The following is a 13,189-nucleotide window of genomic DNA, read 5'->3' on the forward strand; positions in this document are numbered from 1 at the left end:
CTGCAAAGCCATTTTTAGTTTAGCTGTTTTCATTTTCATGGAGATGAAAACCTTCTAACACATAAAAAAGGGCAAAGGTTTTAGGTCTGGTAGCACTAATGATTTGAGATCCCCCCAAAAAACAGACTCTTTATGAGTAAAGTATTCCAACATTCCCCCACTCATTCACGATGACAAGAGAGTTATGAAGAGTCAGTGGTAGACTGCATGGAGAAGCAGTGAAATAATGAACTCCTACATCTGTAACTGGCTGCTGACATTTCCTCTCTTCTCTTATCTCTAACTTCCTTCAATCTCCAGATCTTGTCACTGCATCTTCATCTTGTTCCTCCTGCTACTGTTCCTTCCTCTTCATCAAGTGTCTTCAACTCTGTTTCTTTCAGCCTCTATCTCTGTATTTTTTCATATATTTTAAATCAACCAAGGTGGAAAATCCTAAGTCCCTAAGTCACTCAACTGGCAGAAAACTCTGTTATCTTTTTATGGGAGTTGCCGCTGTCTCTAAAATTTTAACTGAATTAAACAAAAAGTGGTGTTGTGCTTAACGTATGAAGTTACAGTGGGATTCTTTCTTCCTGTCTGCCATGAGAGAGAGAGAGAGAGAGAGAGAGAGAGAGAGAGAGAGAGAGAGAGAGAGAGAGAGAGAGAGAGAGAGACGGAAATGGTCAAAAAGGCTGGCTTAATAGAAAGTTATAGATCAAGGGCTATAAGCAGTAGAAGTTTGACCTGAACTTTATACTGGGATTCAATGTGTAGAAAGGTTACCGGCTTGCACGTTTTCTTTATTGAATTTAAAATAAAACACGTAATATCTGAAAAATACAAATTTACACAAAATAAGAGAGGCATTGGCAGATGTTATGGGTCTGTGCGGTATTAATGCCAGTCCTTCTGAAGTCAGACATACTGGAGGGACATCTGTGCCACCAGACCTGGCAAACACCACTCTTGTCTGATGGTCACCTTGATCACCTGCAGTTACCTCCACAGCTATCCCTAACACATCAACACACACACTGCTGACAAAGCAGAATTGAGTCCATCTTTATTTACACACAGGCTGAAAACGTAATGTTTCCAATTTTAAGATAATATAGCCCTTATTTTGCGGTTTTATATCTCTAATTAATCTTCACAACATATGAAACGTCACACTTTTACATATTACTGAGCAAACAAAGCAAAACAGTTTTCCTTGGCTATAGTTTGTTTAAATTTTTATTTATTCCCACCTATATGAATAATCAATTCCACCCACTATATGTCAATCAAGCGCCCAACCAATCACGTCGCGTAACCAATCACGGTGCCCAAACATTAATCTGCCAGAAAGGATCACGTGAACAATATGGCGTAAGGCATATGCTATGTTAGGAGACGAAATAACTATGCATGAACTTCCCAGTTAACATAATTTTAGAGTGTCATAACTGTCCAAACAGCAGAAATGACACAGAAAACGGCAACAATTCTGAGTGAAATTAGCTGGCTAGCATAAACAGTCTGTCCAGCTATGGTTTGCATTTGGAATGGGACAATAGATGTAGTATCCAAAATGCTCCTCAGGCATCTGACAAAAACGGTTTTTAAGTAACTACATACAGTTCTGTTCATGTCGTCAGCTAACAGAATTATCACTTCTCTAAAATGCTTTTCCACTTGCTCTTTTGACAGGTGCTTTTTCCTTTAACGTTAGCTCCTTTCCCAATCTCACATTAGTTAGCTTTCATTCTCCAGTTAACATTTATCTACAGCTTTGCAATGCCCGCCCAGCGCAATCCATGATTTGCCGACACAAAGTCGTTACGTCACCACGTTGATTTTGGACTACGTTGGGTACACTTGGTTAATAATACCATGAAGTATGTCTCCTTTTATCCTGGGATTTCCACCGGGTACCGCTAATGTGTGTGTGTGTGTGTGTGTGTGTGTGTGTGTGTGTGTGTGTGTGTGTGTGTGTGTGTGTGTGTGTGTGTGTGTGTGTATATGTATATGTATATGTATATATATATGTATATATATGTATGTATGTATATGTATGTATATATCCACTTATATATTTGTATATGCTCACTTGAAAACCTCACGGTGTCACGTTTAAACTCCACCCACTACCTGTCAACCAATCACAGCGCATCAGCCACAAGGACTCAAGTGAACAATATGGCGTAAGGCATTGGACAACGAGGCTTTTTGTTGTGGTTACGCCTTTCGTCCACACGACAACGCAGATATCCGTGACAAAAACACTGGCCGAAGTGAAGTTTTTTGAAAATGCGTTGTGGTCTGGATGATGTCACCAAAACTTTTCTCTATCCGGGGGGCGTCTCCCTGCAATGAAAACCGCTGTCACGTGTGTGTGACCCGTGTCTACATGTACACACAGAATGGAGTGAAAACCAATTATTTTCTGACAGCTCCATATCAAATACGCATTGATAAACCTGCTTGACAATTGGATATTTGGGATATTTGTTCGTCCGTTTCTTTTTTTATGAGTCATAAAATATATATATTTATTTATTTATTCATTCATTAATTCACATTCCTCACCAAAGAGTCAAACTGTGATGCACTGCCTGCTGGTGGGAAAACTGTGATGAGTGCGCTTGGTTTACAATGCCAGTATTACCAGTACATTTGTTTTCATATGTTTGGTATGAAGTCTGATATTATTGTTTTATCCTGGAATTTAATAAACCAATTTCACATTGCAGTCACATGATCTCTCTGTCATCTGCCAGCTCATCTCCCGAGCTCTGCCGTGGCCCCTTTGTCCCCTGTCCCCTCCTGCTCATTTGAGGGCACACCTGGTCGGAGCTGCCTGCCGCTAAACCTCCCACTGTATTCAAATTACATGCCTACAGGGCCGCTTGTGTGTGGTTGTGTCTGTTTCAGGGGCCTGTACACACAGTGTATATGTATGTTTATCATCAGTATATGAGTGCAAAAAATAATTTCACCAAATCAAGATAAATAAAGTACATTGCTTCTTCTTCTTCTTTTTTTTTTCAATGACGCCCTCCCAGTTCTTCCTAGTTGTTGTCTCATTTCCCAGGTACACACGAGATATTTGAGACCATCAGTCTTCCAACACAAGTTTTGAGGAAGAACCGGGAGATTGCCATGCCACTCACCAACAGCAAGGGCTTCACTTTTGCTCCAGTTTACTTTTGCAGAAGTTATAACATGAACATGAACATGAATAATTTTTTTAAAACCACTAAAACATCAACATCCCTCCAGTTTTTGATAAGAACAACAACATCATCAGCAAAGGCAGATAAAATAATGCTCTCTCTAAAACCAGGTAAAATCAAACCGTCGATGCTTTTACGGATTTTACAGAGGAGGGGTTCCAGGGAGAGTGCATAGAGCATCCCAGACAGAGCACAGCCCTGCCGGATGACCCGGTGTACCCTGAAGGGGGCACACAAACTGCCGTTAAACTTCAGTATACTCTCAACATCACTGTACAACACCTGGATCTTGGCAATAAAACCACTGCTGAACCCAAACTTCTCCATAGTTTTCCAGAGGAAGCTGTGCTCAACACAGTCAAATACCTTTTCCTGGTCTAATGAAACGAGACCAGCTTTTATACCCAATGATCTGGAAACCTCCAAAACATCTCGAATTAGGTAGACATTGTCTACCATGGACCTTCCGGGCACACAGTAGGTCTGGTCTCGGTGGATGTCCTGCTCCATAGCTTCCCTCAGCCTGGTAGCCAAAGCCTTGGACAGAACCTTGTAATCCGTGCAGAGCAGTGACACAGGGTGCCTTTTTTAGGCAGGAGGGACAACGAAAGCCCTCCAGCAGGACAGTGGCAAAGAGCCCGAGGCCAGACTATAGTTAAACAATTCTAGCATATCATGTGCTAGAATGTCCCAGAAAGCTTTATAAAATTTGACCGTCAGACCATCAACGCCAATGCTATCAATGTGGTGTACAGTGAGTTGGGTGACGTGATGGTTGTGGTGGGTGAGAATGGTGAGCTGACACGTGAACAGGGTGAGATTGGAGAGGTGGATTCTAAATTTCTAAAATTAAATGGTTTGCCTCTGATTTATCATGGTGTTTTTAAGTCATGGGTCCTATTTAAAAGCAGCCCAGGAAAAAGCTCTGACTCTCTGTTCTGGTTACTGAAGGAACCACTAGTGCATGGAGCCAGGCTGAATGTCTGCAGTGGAGCCACACCTGGGCAACTTACAGCACTTTGCAGAACCAGGACCCTGACCCTCCAGCAGCTGGTGGACAACGCCGTGCCAGCGTTGGCGGATTCCCAGGCTGTGAGCTCCCTGCTGAACATCCAGCAGGGTGGCTTTTATGAATAAATCTATTAAAAAAAAAAAAAAATCTTCTCATCTACTTTGTGACAAATGATCCAATTTAAGAACCTGACTGGGGAAAAGAAGAGCTGAGCAAACAACTCACTCAGCATAATTTTGGCAAAGGGGTCCTTGAAGATATACAAGTGTAGTAAAACATTAATATTTCACTCATTCTTGCCTCGACATTTTTTTTTTAAATTTGATATTTTCTTATGACAAATGCATAATTCTCCTTGAAAACCTAACCTAATTCAAAGCACTCTCATCATGTGGACTGATTCACAGATACAATGGGTAAAATTTGTATATGGGACATTTCTAGATACTTTTTTTGGAACTCTTTTCTGTCAAGTTGTTGTTTTAACTATGTGAAGACTGCATAAAAGCTACTATCAAACATAACTGATATGGTTGCCTGTAGGTATGAGTGTGCACATGTGTGGTTGTCTCTCTCTGTGTGGCTCCGCGGGGCACTGGTGTTGTGCCCGGAGTTTCCCCTGCCTCATACCCTAAGCCAGCTGGAATAGGCTCCAGCTCCCCGTGACCCGCAACGGCGGATTAAACGGCAAAGGAAAATGTATGGATGGTTGCTTTGTTCCTTTACTGAGTCAGAATGTAGTTTTAATAAACAGTGCTGCACATAGAATCCCCAGTGTAAAACCTTATGGCACTAATAGCTTAACTTTAATAATTTTCACTTTAATGACGACAAAAGAAAGAACGTACCTTATTGATCTCACGATGGAGAAATTACCTTTTCCACTAATTACCGATATACATGCATATATATTGTCCGTACAAGCCCATGAAGAAAACACAATCACACAAAAGGGGGCCTGTAAGCGTGCAAGTTAAAAGCAGCGAGCAGTTCAAACCTAGTGGGCCCCCAAATGAGCAGCTTGTAGGGGGGACAGTGTCTTGCTCAAAGGTGCCTCGGACGTGCTTGGGAGGTGAGCTGGCAGATGACAGAGAGATCATGTGACTGCAATATGAAATTGGTTTATTTGGCTAGTCAGTAGCATGAGTTTAGAGCAATTATTTACAGGCTGCTAATAAACACACACACAGATACACACACACCCACAGACACACACCCGCAGAACATGAGCAAGAATATTTACACGTTGAATCACTCACCACCCGACTAAATAATTATGACAGCTCAGAAAAGAACAATGCTTTGTCCTTGCTGTGAATATGGAGACATCCAAACACTGGATAAAGCCTGTTTGTACTTTCTGTCATCAGTTTGCTTACTACAACATGCAAATGTCTAACAACTGTCCACCCTCATCGGCCTCATCTCTGATGGGGATGAGTCGGCCTACAGAATTGAGCTGGACTGCCTGGTATCATGGTGCAGCAGGAACAACCTGGAGCTCAACGCTCTCAAAACAGTGGAGATGATAGTAGACTTCAGGAAAGACCCTCCTGCCCTCCCCCCGTCATCTTCTGTGACACTCCAGTGACCCCCGTAGAGTCCTTCCGCTTCCTGGGCACCACCATCACCTGGGAGCTCAAATGGGAGCAGAACACCGGCTCCCTCACCAAGAAGGCTCAGCAGAGGATGTATTTCTTGCGGCAACTGAAGAAGTTTCACCTCCTTGCGAAGATGCTGGTGAACTTCTACACTGCCACCATTCAGTCAGTTCTCACATTCTCCATGTCAGTGTGGTTTGCTGCAGCTACGGCCAGGGACAAGGCCAAGCTGTAGTGTGTCATCCGTTCTGCGGAGAAGGTGATCAGCTGCAGCCTGCCAAACCTCCAGGAATTGTTCGACACAAGGACCCGCAGATGTACAGCCAGGATTGCTGACCCCTCTCATCCTGGTCACAACCTGTTCCAGCCCCACTGCAGTCATTCTCATGAACAATGCCCCCCCCCCCAGGTAACCATCTGCCCCTGACCACCCTGCAAAGACAGTTTACTCTTTGGACTTCTCTTCTTCGCCTGTAAACAGCCAACCATATATATCTCATCTTACCGTAATGTAAATTGTAAATTGTAAATACTTTTTTTTAAAATTCCTTATTCCTTATTATTCCTTATTGCTTCTCTTCCACCTTTTAATGCACCGCCACCACGTCAAGTTCCTTGTATGGTAAACTTTACTGTACTTGGCAATAAAACTTTCTGATTCTGAACAATCTTCTGCTTGAGCTGGCTTGTTGTACACGATGGAGCGCTGAAGAATTGATGACAGAAATGTCATTTTGGAGTGGTGCTGAGATGGTTTCCTTTATTCACTTTATACAAACATGAAATATCCTGCTCTGTCTTAATTGAAAGCTCTTGCTGCTAATGAAGTACTTATTAGCTTAGCTTATCAATAGAAAAAGTGTAGTTGAAAATACACAAATAGAGCAAATGTTAACAGTGGATTTAGACCACTGGCTTTTGTGTATTATAACATGGTTATACGATTTCTTCCTGAAACATTGAAAGCACAACTTCCTGGCTTGGTCTTTGATTGCAGTATTCACATTTCTGAGGTTACTGTTATCACCAGGACTACCCAATGTGCTTTAACAAAGCACAGATAACAGGAATGTTTAGCTTAGACTGCTGATACTTTAAGCACAACTAGCCATGACCCCATCCTTACTGTCCCATCAATATGAATAATGCAAAGTGGATGACAGGAGTAGCCAGTCAGTGTAGGGGTTTTCTCATACAGTTTCGAAATAACCAGAGATAGACTATTAAAATGGCAGTGGGAATCCAGAATGAGTGACCAAATGCTCTTGATTAACAGCCAGAAAATGTCAGGAGGTATTCAGAATGGATAAGAGTGAAGAAATGAAGGACAGAAAAGATTCAGAGATAGAAAGAAATGTTGTGGAGGGGTTAAGTGGAGGAGAGGTATTTTCACTCATCACAGAAATGGAGCGGGTGAAGCAATGGCAGCAAGTGAGACATGACAGCGGTATGTTTTACAGATGACAGATTAGAAGAGTGACAGGAAGAGAGCAGGTAAATGTTATCATGATGACCTGTGAAAACAACGAAGCAGTCCATTTAAGCAAACTTGGACACAAAGTTAATCATTAAAATATAACCTAAAATATTTTTCCTTGAGCCAGGAAAAATAGTCATCGTGCAGGATATAGTCATCTGGACTGGCCTAATTTAGCAGTTTTTGGTGTGTGTAGCTTTACACACTTAATATGTTAACTGCGTCTTTAAAAGCTATTCATTAGCAGTATCCTCAAACCATATCTCCCTTCATCTCACTTATACCTATCTGTACTGTCCTCACCCACCAGCCGTTATTAGACTCTGAAAAAGCATCTGAAGCTAAGAATATTTGTCTTCGGTCAGTCAAATATGCAAAGTGGATGACAAATATTTTTATTTGACTGATTTGACTGAAAACTTTGGAAGCATGTTATTGTGTGAGTAATACCACTGCTGAAGTGCTGATAACTCATCTTTAATAGTAATTAATTGAAAAACACTCTCACATTTGAATCTCATCTCTGTGTTCCAAGTAAAATGCCTAAAGTAGCTGGTCAGCATTTTCAGAAACATCTTGCCTGGTTCTATATAGCCTGGGCCTGACTCCACAGCTGTGCCAGGCGGTTCTGTCCTGTTTGTTTGCTTTGCTGCCACACTTTGCCACAGTGGCTCATTGCCACTACACGGCAGTCTTTCCACATCAATGTCAACAAGTGAAATTGAGAATTAAGTAATAATCCCAAAATGTCCAGGAAGAGAAAAGTTGATGGAGATGGAAGACTGTTTCAGAAAGATGGGAAGGCAAATACTTATTTGTGCTTCAAGGAGAAAGATGGTAATGTCTTTTGTGTTAGGAGGCAGTGTAGAGTACAATCTAAGCCGGCATTTTGACACAAAACACAGAGCTTAGTTCGCCAAAGCTAGCCATCAAGAAAAGCCCAAAATTGCCCAAAAATTAAAAGGAAAACTGCAGTTTCAGCAGAGCGTGTTCACAAAATCCACAAAACAATTTTGAAGTGAAAGCTGCCAATTATGGCTAAAGAAATCGTCCACACTTCCAACTCTTTTTCAGCGGAAGCATTTTTGAAGAAGTGCATGCTAAAGGTCTGTGAACAGGTGTGTCCCGACCATATACAGAATTTGAGAAATGTCAGTTTATCAAGAAACTCCATCACGGACCGAGTCACGGAACTGGCAGAAAACCTGGCAGTACAGCATGATGAGGAGACACGAATCTATATAGCTTTTTCATTAGCTGTTGATGAAAGCACAGACAACACGGATACAGTGAAGCTATCAATTTTTATCAGAGGTGCGAAGTCAGACCTTTCTGTCACTAAGGAGCTTTTGTTTTATGTTGTTTTTTTGTTTTTGTTTAACGTTTATTTATCCAGGTGAGTCCCATTGACATTACAGATCTGTTTTGCAAGGGAGCCCTGGCCACATTCACACTCACATTCACACCTACGGGCAATTTAGGCTGACCAATTCACCTATGGTGCATGTTTTTGGAGGTGGGAGGAAGCCGGAGAACCCGGAGAGAACTCATCAGACACGGGGAGAACATGCATTGCATGGGACCACGACAGGACAGGACATTTTTGATGGGGTGGAGAAGTCTGTGAGTAAAAATGCATTTCCCTGGGACAAATTGGTGGGATTAACTACAGACAGCGCGCCGGTAATGTGTGGCAGAAACACGGGCTTGTTTCGATTAATGAAGGCGAAAATGCAAAAAATGAACTGCCACACACTTCTGATAACATATTATTGTGTTATCCATCAAAAAGCTTCGTGTGGGAAAGTGCTGGGATGGATGACATCGTGACCACAGTCATTAAAACAGTGAACTTCATTCGGTCGCGTGGCCTGAATCACCATCAGTCCCAGCTGATTTTGCAGGAGATGAGCTCGGAGCATGGGATGGTGCCATACCAAACGTAGAAGTGCGGTGGCTTAGTTGCTGTGTTGTGTGACATAACTGAGCCCTCTTGGATTATAGAGAGGGCATCCAGTTGGTGTATTCAAGGATAGGCAGCATCTCCTCATCAAAAACTAACGTAAAAACTTGACCGATTTTGTTGAAAACTGAGTCAACATTTATATTTCATTTTTAGTTAATTCAATATTCCATTTCTTTATTCACTTGGATAGTTTGATCCTTGAATGATGGAGTTATGTGGGTCTCATTACCTGACAAATTAAAAGGATCTCCCCACCTATATATTTGAATGAGCTCACTTGAAAACCTCACTCTTTTATTAGGGCTGTCACTTTAACGCATTAATTAGATTAATTATTACGCTGCAAATTAATGCACTATAAAAATTAACGCAATTAATTGTGAGTGGCAAGTCAATGCGCAAGCATTTTAAATTTGGCCCATTGAGTGACCCGTAGGCTGCAGTGACGTCACTTCCTACCTGCGCCACTAGTCAAAAGCAGGGTGACTGACAACAGAGATGGACGCGACACAGTCGAGCGAGGCAAGCCCACTCGGACCTTTGGGCGGAAAGTTAATTTATAAAAAGAACAAAGATGGGACTATCAACAAAAACAAAGTGATTCTGCGCTGTAGACGCCTCCGTCAGTCTGCCCCAGGGCAGCTATGGCTACACACGTAGCTTACCATCACCAAGTATGAATGAGGATTGAATGAATAATGGATCCGATGTAAAACGTCTTTGACTGTCCAGAAAAGCGCTATATAAATCTAATCCATTATTATTATTATTATTATTATTATTATTATTATTATTATTATTTTATAATTATTATTATTATTTGTACCTTTTGTAAAAGAGAATTTTCATATCACCGAAGCAGCTCCAGCCTAACATATCACTTAAATGTAAAACATGTCAGTTGAACGTTAGCTTACCCTGTTACCCTTACCCTGCTGTTGATGTTGCTTTATTTAGAGGCATGTTATACCATTCATTTTGAATTGCTGTATTGAGTCAGCATTAGTATTCATTTTGATTTAGAGTCTGCTTATGTGCCTATTTGAGATTTTATTTCTAAAATTTATTTTATTTAGCTGTATTTGTATTGGGGGCGGCACGGTGGCGCAGTGGTTAGCGCTGCTGCCTCACATCACGGCGGACCCGGGTTCGAGTCCCGCTCTGTGCGGAGTTCGCATGCTCTCCCCGTGTCTGCGTGGGTTCTCTCCGGGTTCTCCGGCTTCCTCCCACCTCCAAAAGCATGCGCTTCAGGTTAATTGGCCGGTCCCAAATTGACCGTAGGAGTGAGTGTGTGTGTGAATGCTTGTTTGTTTCTGTGTGGCTCCGCGGTACACTGGCATCGTGCCCGGAGTGTCCCCCGCCTCACGCCCTGAGACTGCCAGGATAGGCACTGGCTACCCCGCGACCTGCGTTAGCGGATTAAGCGGGTTGGAAAATGAATGAATGAATGAATGAATGTATTTGTATTGCATTTTTGAGAAATGCACCAGGCCCAATTGATTTGCTGATGTGCTTGGCCTTTTTTCTTTTGAATGTCATTTATAAAGCACACTTAACCAATAAAAATGTGGATTTCAAATCTTCTCTTGGTGCATTCCATTGATTAGTCATGTACTACAATTATGTAATGTCCTAGAATTCAATTTTTTTATTTGGGGGCCTTTAGCAGGTATGAGATTAAAATGCGATTAATTTGATTAATTGATTACAAATCCTGTAATTAATTAGATTAATTAGATACATTTTTTTAATCCCCTGACAGCACTGCTTTTATACTTTATAACTCCACCTGCTACCTGTCAGTCAAGCGCCCCACCAATCACGGTGCCCAACCAATCACTGCGCGTCTGCCAGAAGGAATCACGTGAACAATATGGCATAAGGCATCGGGCATCGAGGCTTTTTGTTGGGGGTTACGCATTTTGTTACGTCTTGGGTGTTCTTGGTTTATAATACCAAATGTAGTTTTTGGTAGTCTGATATTATTGTTTTATCATAGAATTTCCACGGGTTCCCGCTAGTTTATGTTATAACAGAGAAACAAGCAAACGACTATAATGTTTGTTACTTGAAGAAGCAATACATTTAGTCTTATTTAATGTTAAGGAGTAGCTACATTTATTTTACTTTACATCGAGTTACATTTAGTTATATTTATGTTACATCTAACCATTAAGCTGATGTGGCCCTCGGTGAAAATGACTTTGACAGTCCTGCTCTAGAACTTCAACCTGTGTAGAGCTTTTATAACATCATGTTCCTAGAATCCACATTGATTTATCCTGATTTTCTTTTCACATTTGCCTGTTGGTCATCGCTTCAGTCTATTTTTATTTTTGCAGCCTATTAATTAGTATTATAATAAACAGTCATTGTCCCAGTTAGCAAAATAATGTCCACAACATGGGAACTTGAAAGGGAAAGGGCAACAGACAACCCCCATCATTATGGTAGGATAAGTACTGTAACAGAAATATATGAGTTACAGCATTTAAAAGTTCCAAAAGTTGTAAATGTACTCATCACCACAAACTGCACAGCAACTTGTGTTAAAGAAGCTAAACTCGGGCCCACCCAGGATTCACTGAAGGGGACTATATAAACATACCTGTATATGTGTTTGTGTCAGGACCACAATCTTTTCAAATTTACCAAAAATGATGCTCATGCTGAACTGAACTTGTGAAGAACAAAAATTCTATTCCAGCTCCATGGGCATATTTTGTACTTCAGTAATCAGTTCACACAAAGTGCCATAAAGCACGAGGCTACAGGATGCGTCACGCTACTCGCTCACCAGCTGCGAGGTAGGCAGCTTCAGCTAGTGGATACAGATTCTGCATGTGTCGTGGCTGTAAGAAGATTTGCAATACAACATCACCAGCTCTATTTTATTTTTATAAACTAAAAAAAACCAAATTGAATCCCACAGCAATTCAAAGTACAAATCCATGTGATTGTATTCTCATTTTGTATTGAGGTCTGAATCCATGAATTCTCTTCACTATATTTCATTTTTAGGTACAATTAGCTGCCCTGATTTGACCTTTTAGTAAGGTATATGAATATCATCTCAGACTTTCAACCTTTATGTCAGTGTCATAAAGTTCTAATGTTAGGCGTCAGAGAGGACTGTGTGTGTCCTCACACATCATTACACTTACAAATGGCTATTTCTCAACAAGCGACCGACTCCTGTACTAAAAAGACAACGTGACATTCTGAATCACACTTTGTGACTTTGTTGTTGCAGTATAGAAGTATTTCAAAAACATATTTTAGAAGTCCATGTCAGTGTTGAAGATTGCAGCAGAAATAAAAATAGTGTAAGTGCTAAAGAGAAACATCAAGATGGTGAAGAAAAGTAGCTCACACAATGACTGTCTATTTGCCTCTGAAGGACAGAGGAAAAGTTGCAGACACTGCACTTTCAATCAGATAGGAAAAGACCAAGTCATCAAGGTTTGTGTGTGTGTGTGTGTGTGTGTGTGTGTGTGTGTGTGTGTGTGTGTGTGCGCGCACATGTGTGGGCAATGATGTTTGCCTCTGGGTGTATGCGTGAGGTACACTACAGGTGTATTCATAGGCCGTGCCGTTATGATTTTTATATATATATATATAAAGTATATATATATGCAAATTTTCACATTTACCGTTGAAATACCGAGATGATACCTGCGGTGAGGCACCAGCCAGCCGAGCCCCACCATGGATTGCACAATGGACCGGCTAGCAGTGCTAGAATGTGATACAGTGAGACCATAATGCTATCTCTCTATATGTCGCTATTAAAATGCTTAAACACGTTTGCTCTATGAACTAAATTTCTATAATTTAGCTAATGTACATAATGTATGATTTTTTTTTTTTTTGTCAACAACTGCATGTGTGTAACGTCTTTCATTATTTGAGCTGACCTGAAACTGCTGGTAC

General features: G+C 41.2%; 1 protein-coding gene and 1 pseudogene across 1 annotated transcript in view; one reads left to right on the plus strand and one right to left on the minus strand.

Annotated features, from left to right (window-relative positions):
* The window catches only part of il1rapl2 (interleukin 1 receptor accessory protein-like 2), a 437,686-nt gene that overhangs the window by 198,552 nt on the left and 225,945 nt on the right, over positions 1 to 13,189 (minus strand). The gene's annotated exons all lie outside the window — the stretch shown is intronic.
* Positions 8,325 to 9,236, plus strand: LOC137603161 (general transcription factor II-I repeat domain-containing protein 2A-like; annotated as a pseudogene).

This window comes from Antennarius striatus, chromosome 10, assembly GCF_040054535.1.
Source record: "Antennarius striatus isolate MH-2024 chromosome 10, ASM4005453v1, whole genome shotgun sequence".
NCBI lineage: Eukaryota > Metazoa > Chordata > Actinopteri > Lophiiformes > Antennariidae > Antennarius > Antennarius striatus.